The sequence below is a fragment of the Chinchilla lanigera genome, unplaced genomic scaffold (assembly GCF_000276665.1).
Source record: "Chinchilla lanigera isolate Chin_1 unplaced genomic scaffold, ChiLan1.0 scaffold00097, whole genome shotgun sequence".
NCBI classification, from domain to species: domain Eukaryota; kingdom Metazoa; phylum Chordata; class Mammalia; order Rodentia; family Chinchillidae; genus Chinchilla; species Chinchilla lanigera.
Window position 1 is genome coordinate 2,427,691 of NW_004955498.1, and position 9,539 is coordinate 2,437,229.

Consider the following 9,539-nt stretch of genomic DNA (forward strand, 5'->3'; position numbering starts at 1 on the left):
TCCCTGGTTCAAACACTCCACCCTTCCACAGAATGGAACCCAAACACATGCACTCTCCAAGGATATGGCTGGCACCTACACAGTGGTCGCTAACCCACTGCTTCCTGTGGAAGGACTCTGTGAGAGCAGAAGTCCACACTGCCCTGTAGATCACGGCACCTGCTAGTCCATGGAACCACATTTCCTCCCTGGGACTTCCTGAGGACCTCGGTTTCAGTCTGGTTCTTCAGATTTCTACAGACGTTCCTTTTCTCATGAGACAGAAGCCACAGAGAACTGATTTGTTTTCTGAAAAGCAGCATGGGTTTTTTTTGTTTTATTTTTATTCCTTGGGTGTTTTTACTTTTGCTGTCATTTCCTTATGGAGTCCTGGGAAGCTACTTTACATTTATGTAGGGGTCCTCTATGTCTTTATGATTTTTTGTTGCTTGTTTTTACTGAGTTAAGATTATCCATACTCTGAATTCTGAGTAATGCATAGGTTCAATTGCTATTATTAACCACTCAGGTCTTTTATGGCACTGAAGGTTCATTAGGTAACCCACACCTATAAACAAAGCGACACCGAGGATCCTATCTTCCCATATTATCAGCTTGGAGTTCCTGGTGAGGGGTCTGCACAGTATTCCTTTCAATTCTGCAACGTGGTTTTATAGGGTACAAAGTGAGGATATTGCTCCAAGGGGCAACCGGAAGTCCATAGAGGTAGCAACATATGCTTCATAAATGGTGGAAACCGGGGGCTGGCAGAACCATGCTATATGGCCTTTACCTTAAGATTTGAGGTGTCTGCTATCCAGAAACAACACACCCACGGGGTCTGCTTGTCCCCAGGCTCAGCATTCAGAGGCCCTAACTAGCATGCTCACTTCTAACTCAGGCAGGAAGGTGGAGAGTCATCACAGAGATAGGAGCAGGTATGGCCAAGAGGAAGATGGAGAAACTAGAGGAGCACAGAGGGGTCACCTCACTTGTGACCTCATTGTTGAGACACCATAGCTGACATCCGCAACTCAGTGGAGGAAAAGTTGACTGGGGCTCATAATTTATAGAGCTGTCAGTCCACAGTCAGCCAGCTCCAAGGCAGAACAGCAGAGAGGAAGGGCCTAGTGGGAGGAAAGCTATATACCCCAAGTCTTACTGGAAGCAGATAGTGAAGTAGGGGGGCTCCAGGAAGAAAGATACAGCCTGCATTATCACACTCAGTGAGCCTGCTCATCCTAAAAGGTCCCACCTCCTTAGAGCAGGTCAGCTGCGAGCCCCCATAGGCATTCAGCTTCTGAAGGTTCTGCCTATGACCCCATGGGCCTTTAGGGTGAAATCTAGATTAACCTGTAACATGGATCATGAATCACAGGGAGATGGGCACAGGTCCTGTTTTCAGCACTGAAGTCCTCATGATGGGATGACATGGTGGATGCCTGCTGACATTTCCTGAGAACCCTGGAGATTTAAGGGGAGTGAGGAACATTTTCTGAGCTGTTATGTACAGGGAACTCTATCTGGTGAGGAGACACTAGTGTCAGGATCTGCCAAGAGTCGGGTGAGGAACCTACGGGAGGACTGACAGTAATGCTGCCCAGGACACACATGTTGAGTGCTGCACAGACATCTTTCCTGAGCCCTTGTTCACCCCCAGAATTCTGAGCTGGACTGTCAGGGTGAGGCTTTTCTCTGAGTTCTGAATCGTTGGTCTCAGAGAACTCAAAGTCTTGGTACAAGAGGGCTGACATCCAGGCAGCTGAAGTAGGATCCCAGAGATAGTCAAGGGGCTAGGGGAGGTAGAGGTCACCCACTCTCCTGAACACACCATACCCTAACCTCACCTATCCCTGTGCCATCTGTTGTCAGACCCAGGAAACACAGGGATACTGGCTTCCTCACATTTTTCTTTAAGTGTCTCCACATAAAGGGTTTAAGTTTCATGAAGTAAGCCCTGGATCATCCAAGGGAGAACCTCAAACCGAACCATTTCTTCAAATAAGAAAGTATCAGGTTCCTGTTTCCACACCACATGGGCTGCAATTACCTTTTCCATCTCCAGCTGTTTCCCCAAGGAGCTCTGGCCCTGTGAGTTGCTCTTTACTGCCCTTTGTTCACTATCAAGTCAGGAAACACTTTTCCTAGGAGTTTGCCTCGGGCCAGTAAAGGCTGATGTCGAGGCCCTGCTCAAGACAGTTGATGACTTTGAGTGAGCACAAAGAAGACCATTTGCCCAGAAGAGCGGAACCTCACAGGGCCCAGCCAACCCCTTCCATGAGGGTTGGAAGACAGGGACTCCGCTAAGGTCGGCAGCCTGAGCTGTCCCCCATGTCCTTTACAGGAGCTCCAAGAAACAGGTGTAGAAAGTGTTGGTCTGAGGCAGTGTCTACATATCACACAGCAGAGGAGGCCCAGGAGTCAAGGTAAGGGGCGTGCACTGAGTGTGTATCTATGGCACTACCCACAAAAGGACAGGGGGGAATTATTTTGCCCAGGCTGAAGTGTCCCTGCTATCTGCCCTAGAGCCTTCTCTGAGGTTAAGCTGCAGGCTGAGGAGCAGTCTCACTTCCTGACCCAGTTCTATGGGACACTGCCTCTATCACACGACTCTGAGAATACCATGCAAAGAGAACACCAATAATGGGTCTTTCTGGGAGCTCACAAGTAAACTCTTGTTGGGTGAGAACACTCACACTGTGTCTCTCTCCTCCACACATCTGAATCCTCTTCACCAAGTGCTTGCTGTCCCTAACGGTACACAGCACATCTTCCTGGTCAGAAGACACAGCTCAGCATGCTCGGGGGAGGCCACCTTGTCAAAAGAGAGTCAGGAGGCCTGGTAAGTGTGCAGGTGTTGAAGGCTGTCAGAAAGGCAAAAGGGCCCACCACTTCCTCTGGCTCCCCCTCCTCCAGTACCCAAATCCCTGCTGCATCAAGTGAAGTGTGTTGGGTGAGGACATCAAGTTCTCCCCAGAATCCTCAGGGTGTGTCCTCTCCCCAAAGACATGGCCTCCAGTCAGAGCACCCAATCCAGTGAGTGCTGAAGATTCATTGTGATTTCTGATGTGAATGTGATTTTGTGTGGTATTGATCACACAGGAATTTTGCTGTTCTTTTCAAATGTAAGAGTCTGCTATTTTGTCAATCCAACTTGGAAAGTTTTCATTATATTTTCAAGAACATTCCACAGATTTACATAAGAATTTCCATGGAAATGTGAAAGAAGTTTACATCAAGTTAAATGGAGTACAGGAATAGATATTGGGATAAAAATCCTTGGTCTCTTATTTCCTTTTAGATTTGTCCTTTACTATTAAAATATCTGAATGACAGAGTATGCTAAGTGTCTTTAATTATCTGAGAGAAATGTAATGTCAATAAAGAATCCTTTCTTCTCATGGGCACATTAACTCTCAGTCTTTATTGCATGTATGATCTTTGGAAGGCCTTGTGTCTCTTATGGAGATGTGAGGACACCAGATGCAGAAGGATCAAACCTACCCAGTAAGATGGTGGAGTCCAAAAGTACCACCAAAGTTGGGAGATAGAGACCAGGCCTCCAGGACCTGAGAGGAATCAAAATGCACACTGAGGGGGCTGAATGTAGCAGAGAGAAGCCCTGGGTGAGTACTGAGCCCTGGCCGTTTGTGCCTTAGTGTAACTGCATTTCCTTGTGCAGGAGTAGATTTGAATGCAGCTGTAAAGTGGCCAGTGCCACACACTCAGATCGGGTGTCCCGGGTCTGAGTTAAAAGCCTGAGAAAATGGAAGACTGCTCTGAGCAATGCTTCTTGATACTGAGTGAAGTGAGAGGAATCTTCACTTGGGACAGCTATGAGAAGAGTTCTTCTATGCAGGAGACAGACAGAACTCCTGTCTCCGATCTCTTCCAAGAATTTCTGAGAGACAAGTGTGAGTTGCAGGTGAAATGAGGCCCTGAAATCCCCCGGCAGAGGCTCGGATGTCTGCTGGGAGTGTCCCCTTCCCAGGGTCTGGCAGCGCCCACTTGACTGTTTTCTGGGGGACAACTTCTCCATGTGAGTCCACTTTGCCTGAACTGTCTTACAAGGTGGCTCTTTTAATCTGGTCAGTGGTGTGAGCCTCTTCTAAGACTGATTCTATCACTGCCTGAGCAAGGGCTTGTGCTTTCAGAGTCTTCTCAGAGAGCCTTCTCCCTGTCTTATAGCAGAACTAAATCTGGATCAGTTTTCACCCTTTTTCTTGTGAACATTGTTTATGCTCTTGCTGTTACAGTATGGAATTGGCCTTGAAGATCCATGGAACTGCATCTGTGCTGAGCTGGCCTGCCACAACCTCAGCAGCCAGCAGGTAGAGAAAGGTCCCTGAGAAAGGGGCTAAGGGAGATTAAGAAAAAACTAGACACACACTAAAAGGAAAGCTAAGCCTGGGTGGGACCTGACCTATCTGATTGAGAGGCAGGGACAATCCAGTCAATAGGCTGCCTCTTTATTTATATGTGATAAAATGGTGGGAAACGTGTGATGGGTCCAAGAATGCAAGGTCGCTGTGTTTTGCTGTGAACACTGAAAGTGAAACATTCTTAAAACTATCTGTCTTGTAGTTAACAGGGAAGAACACCAAGGCCAGACACCTGCTGCACTGGCCTTGCTCTACTCCCAACAGCTTGTTTACATGACTAGGCTCTTCAGCTCTGTGTTCTGAGGGCTGATCTTGCTCTATTCCCTAATATGTAGTTGATCTCCAGCAGAGCCACTCCACACACTTGCCTTGTCACTGGAGTGACTGGCTTGTATTTCTCTTTGTCAGAGAGCCCTTGTGAGCTCCAAAGGTAGAGTTTTGGTGAAGGTGATTGGACTGAAAATAGTTTTATCAGTGGAAGAAAAGCTGGCAAGGAAGGACATATGATTCTTCACCCAAGACCCTAAAGCCAGGAATTAGGTATTCCCAGCAAAGAATTTCTCCCTTATAACAAATCAGGTAACATATCCTCTAGTAGATGATGCATTAGGGGAATTTATTGTTTTCATTTTTCTATTAACCTGAAGCCTATTTGGGAAAACCACACAAATTTTATAGGAAAAGCTTGATGGCCTCCATGGTTAAGCAATACCAGGACCAATTTATCAACAAGTATTCAACACACAGTGTGTCAGAAATTGTGCTAGATGTTTTCATACATTTTTTTATATTCCATGAGTCCTACAATCAGATAAGTGTGTCAAGCCCATTTTACAGATGAAGAACATGAGGCCTACTGGGATCTGGATCGTCTTAGGATGCCTGTGTGATAAATGGCAAGACCAGTACTAAATTACTAGTGTGAAGTCATGTAGTGCCCACCCTATTCTCCTTCCCTCCAAGGTGATCCCATATGATTTTGAATCTACTTCTGTTCTCATGGTAATAAAACGTATCTCCTGGGTATAGAAAGACACTGAGTCCAAGGTCCTGAAATCTGGTAGGCATTAAGACTCTGAAAATGAGCAGGTGATGGATGTAGCCTTCTCCCAAGGGAATTGCCCAAAATCACGTGCCCTGACCCATGTCATGTACAAATCTTTGCCTGTCATTTTGTCCTCCCTGGAAAACTTTTGAGAGCAACAGCGTTTTTCACACAGAAAGTAACTTTGGACAATGATGTTTCAGCCACTGGTTATGTGTCTGAAAAGCAAAATACCACACTCTCCAACTTTCCCAAGTGGGTGAGAATTATGTTGCCTTGGAGTATAATATACTCCTTGTCTTCCCAGGTACATTAGTATGGTTTTCGAAACTAGCATGACATTTTTTTTGGATTTTAATGCAATGAGTTACTAGAGAAGTTCCATGTAACACTTAGGTATGTGGTTGAGCTTATACAAGTGTTCAAAACCCAATGATTCCTGATAAGCTGTAGGAGGCAGGACAATGCACAGCACAGCAAGGAAAAGAAATTCACCTGCTGCAGCTGCACTCCTCCAAACCCTGGGGTCCATTGCATAGGTGGGAAGTTCTTTGTGTTCATCGCAAAAATAAATAAATAATTTAATGAAATAATTAATTAATTAATACAATATTCCTTTTCCGGTCTCGCACGTGTGCCTCTCTCCATTGGCAAGTCCTGCTTTTCAGTATGCCTGATGGCACTAGACCTGATATTCAGACAATGACCACCATTTGTCTGTAGGACCAGTTCACACATTAACAGACTGGCCATGAATCAAAAGACGTGAGAAAATTCTCAGCCTGTTAAGACTGGAGGTTACCGTGCAGAGAAGAACAGACAAGGGCTAGTGAGTGAAGAGCAAGATCCCCTCCTGCTAATATTTTCAGAATGATACAAAATGAGAATTATTCTGTATCCAAAGCATTTCTCACAGAGTAGGTGGGTACTTGAGAAGAGTGGAGAACACCCAGGCCCTTTTCACTTTCTCAAAATACTCTTCCCAAAACGGTAGAGAATAATATCATAAGAAATCTGTGTTTTGATTTTGGTCATGCACTTACAATGAACCACTTATGGTGACACTACAAATCCTGACCACCCAACAGCTTGTCTTTCCCTCTTTTATAAGACATGGGATAATTATGGTCCAGTTGTCCTTAAGAATATTCACTAGATTATCCTTTTCCTCTGATATACTAGCAGATCTAATTCATTACAGCCATATATGTAGGAGGTAGTGCATGAACCCTGGAATAATATTCATGCCATAGCCTCACAGCACCCAGACCTCCCTATTTGCACACCTAGGAGGGTCAGCTGTGCATGTCTGTTCCCTCTCATAGGAGCGAGCTGATTCTGTACCTTGAAGCCTCTGAGCAGGAGCCGCCTCACCTCACAGGTGCTGACTGCAGTTTCCTTCGTGCCTCCCCCTGCCTTCAGGCTCCTGAGCACACCTGTGAATGCCATGACAGCTGTGATGTCCTCCCCAGTGTGAAGGGCAGGTGTGGCCCAAATCACCCAAATGCCTGTGCTGACTGGAGGTTTCCTCCTCCTGCTGCTGTGCCCCATTGGCCCGCCCTCGCCTGGACCTGGCCTCAGCCTGCCCAGTTTAGAGCATTATGCTCTCTATGCCCCTACTACCACCCGCTCAGGCCAGGCCAGGACCAGGTGCTGATTGTAACAGGCAAATAACTCTGCCTGAAGATCCATGGTAAGAATTACGTGAATGAGTTCTTTGTGGTTGCAGAGGAACCAATTTATTCACACCAAGAGAAATTATTCACACAAGTTTCTCATTCCACATGAGATGGATTAAACAAGAAGCATGTTTCAAAGTTGCGCTGAAAGCACGCCACTCACAGCCAATCATCTCAGACATTAATCTTGATTTGAATAGACTCTTCTTAGAGGAAATTCAAACTGCTCATTCCATAGCAGCAAAGTTCCCATCCTTCGAGAAGCACTCCTCAAGGAATCTGGTTGTTCTTCTCCTAAAGCAGTTCTCAGGAGAAATGATAGTGTATCAGTACTGTGGTGTTTATTGCCATTGGTTCCTAAACCACAAGTCTAATCTCCTGCCATTCCAGGGTGCCATTGATCCCAGCCAGTACCTCTTTTGTGCGTGGTAGTAGTGCAGGCCACTTAAGGTCATAAGCTTAAGTTCATTTGTTTTCAGATGACCAAGTCGGAGGAGGCCATAAATTTTGGGAAAAAGAAAATAAATATTGACTCAAAACTAGCTCAGAGGAGGTGCAATGGCTCATTTTCCTGGAATCAGCAGCTCACTTTGCACAGGTGGGCAAGGGCTTTTTATTGTTAGGAGCAGATCGGACAGAGTGCACAGGAAGACAATGTAGACCTCCACGCTGTCTTTGTCATTTGCAGGCATCTTCGGCTTGTTCTCCGCCTTCTTGAGGGAAGGATACCAGGCTCCATGTTCTTGGAGCTGGTGACATGTGCATATTCTGTCACTTCTTTTGGCCTGTAGAAGGGGGGAGGTGCCCCATATGTACTTAGCAAGAAGAAGTCTGGATCAGTTGTTTATCTCTGGAAGAAAATCTCAAACTTTTGAATTTCCATTTTGCATGCAGGTTACAGGAGCACACTTGGTGTTGTAACACAGACATCCTTCCTCAAGGTTCTGAGCCCTTTCCAGGCTATGAAGTGTGACCTTACCCACTTACCACAGTAAGCAGACCAAGGATTACCAATATACATTCAAGGGGATCACTGGGAGATCTCTTAATTCTATTGTGGAAGAGCATCCCTGTCTTCTTCTGATGACCATGGTCATTTACACACTACAAGACTGTGACTCCTGTCTGCGCCTGTTGTACCAATCCGCAAGGACCACATGGCCTGAAGGTGAGCAACGGAGAGGGTAGTGAGGTCCTGCTGCCCTGGTCTGGCAGGTTCAGATTCCAGGGTACGATCGATCTTTCACCAGCACTGAAAGACAATTGCGCAAGTTGGAGCTAACGAACAAATGGGACTTTCATTGTTTCTCTGGCCTGAAAAATAAGTACATTTTGCCAGCCCTGTTCCATATGGCACCCAGCCACTGCGCATGGACATTAAGTACTGAGATGTGACTAGTGTTACTGAAGAGCTACAACTTTAACTCAGTGTTATATACCTCAAACCACAAATAGGTGAAACTTACTGGACAGTACAGGTGGAGACCTTCAAATTCTAAACCTGCGGGGCAAGAGGTACAAATTCCCCTAAAAGATTTAGGGAGTGATGAGAAGTGGGGTCACTGCCCATCTCAGTCCAGGGAACCTGGGTTCTGCTTACTGCTGGCAGGGGAGGGGAATAGATCCAGATTGTGTTCTGCTGAGGGAAATGACAGCCATCTTTCAGGTCATCACTTCTTACTTTGCAATCAGAGAGGTGTGTGAGGTCTCTTGTGAGTTCCCTGCTTCAAGTATGGGAGCAGACTGCTGGGCTCAGGTAGGGGTCACTTTGAGGGGCTGTGGGGCATGAGGAATCCCTTCCCCAGGGAGAGCATTCTGAAACAATCCAGATTATCTTTGTAGTCATCACTGTACTCCCAAGAAATATTTTCACTTTGAGACCTCTTTATCCTCAGTGGAGCCCCAGTGCAGAGTCTGAGAATTTTTCTGAACCCAGGCTTCAGGCAGGTAGAGTGGAGAGGACCTGGGATCCTATGAGTCAAGGCAGGCACTGACAGAGGACTGAGGAAACCCTGCCCCAACCAGAGAGTCCCAGAACATTCGAAAACCTCTGCTGCCTGCCTTGCACCTTGAGCAGCAGAATCCTGAAGATATCACCATTTTTAGACTGAGAGGATAGCAGACCCTTCCTATGAGCTTATTGCTTCAGGTGGAAGCAACATATAGCACCAGGCTCAAGGTGAGGGCTTGTGGGGACCAGGATACCCCTCCCCAGGTAGGGGAACCACAGGTGCTCCAGATCTGCCTCTTTCACAGCTCCCTTTACACCAACCCCTCCCCCAGGTCTATGCCTGGCTATCCTGAGAGTCACAGTCTTGTTTTGATGTCCTCATTACAAGTCTAGAGACCCAACAGTGCCTTTGCTCTTTTCCAGTTGATGACAAGACACTGAGGGAGCATTACATAGCCCCTGGCCACACAGAGAATTCCCAAACAACCCAGAAATGGCTCTGT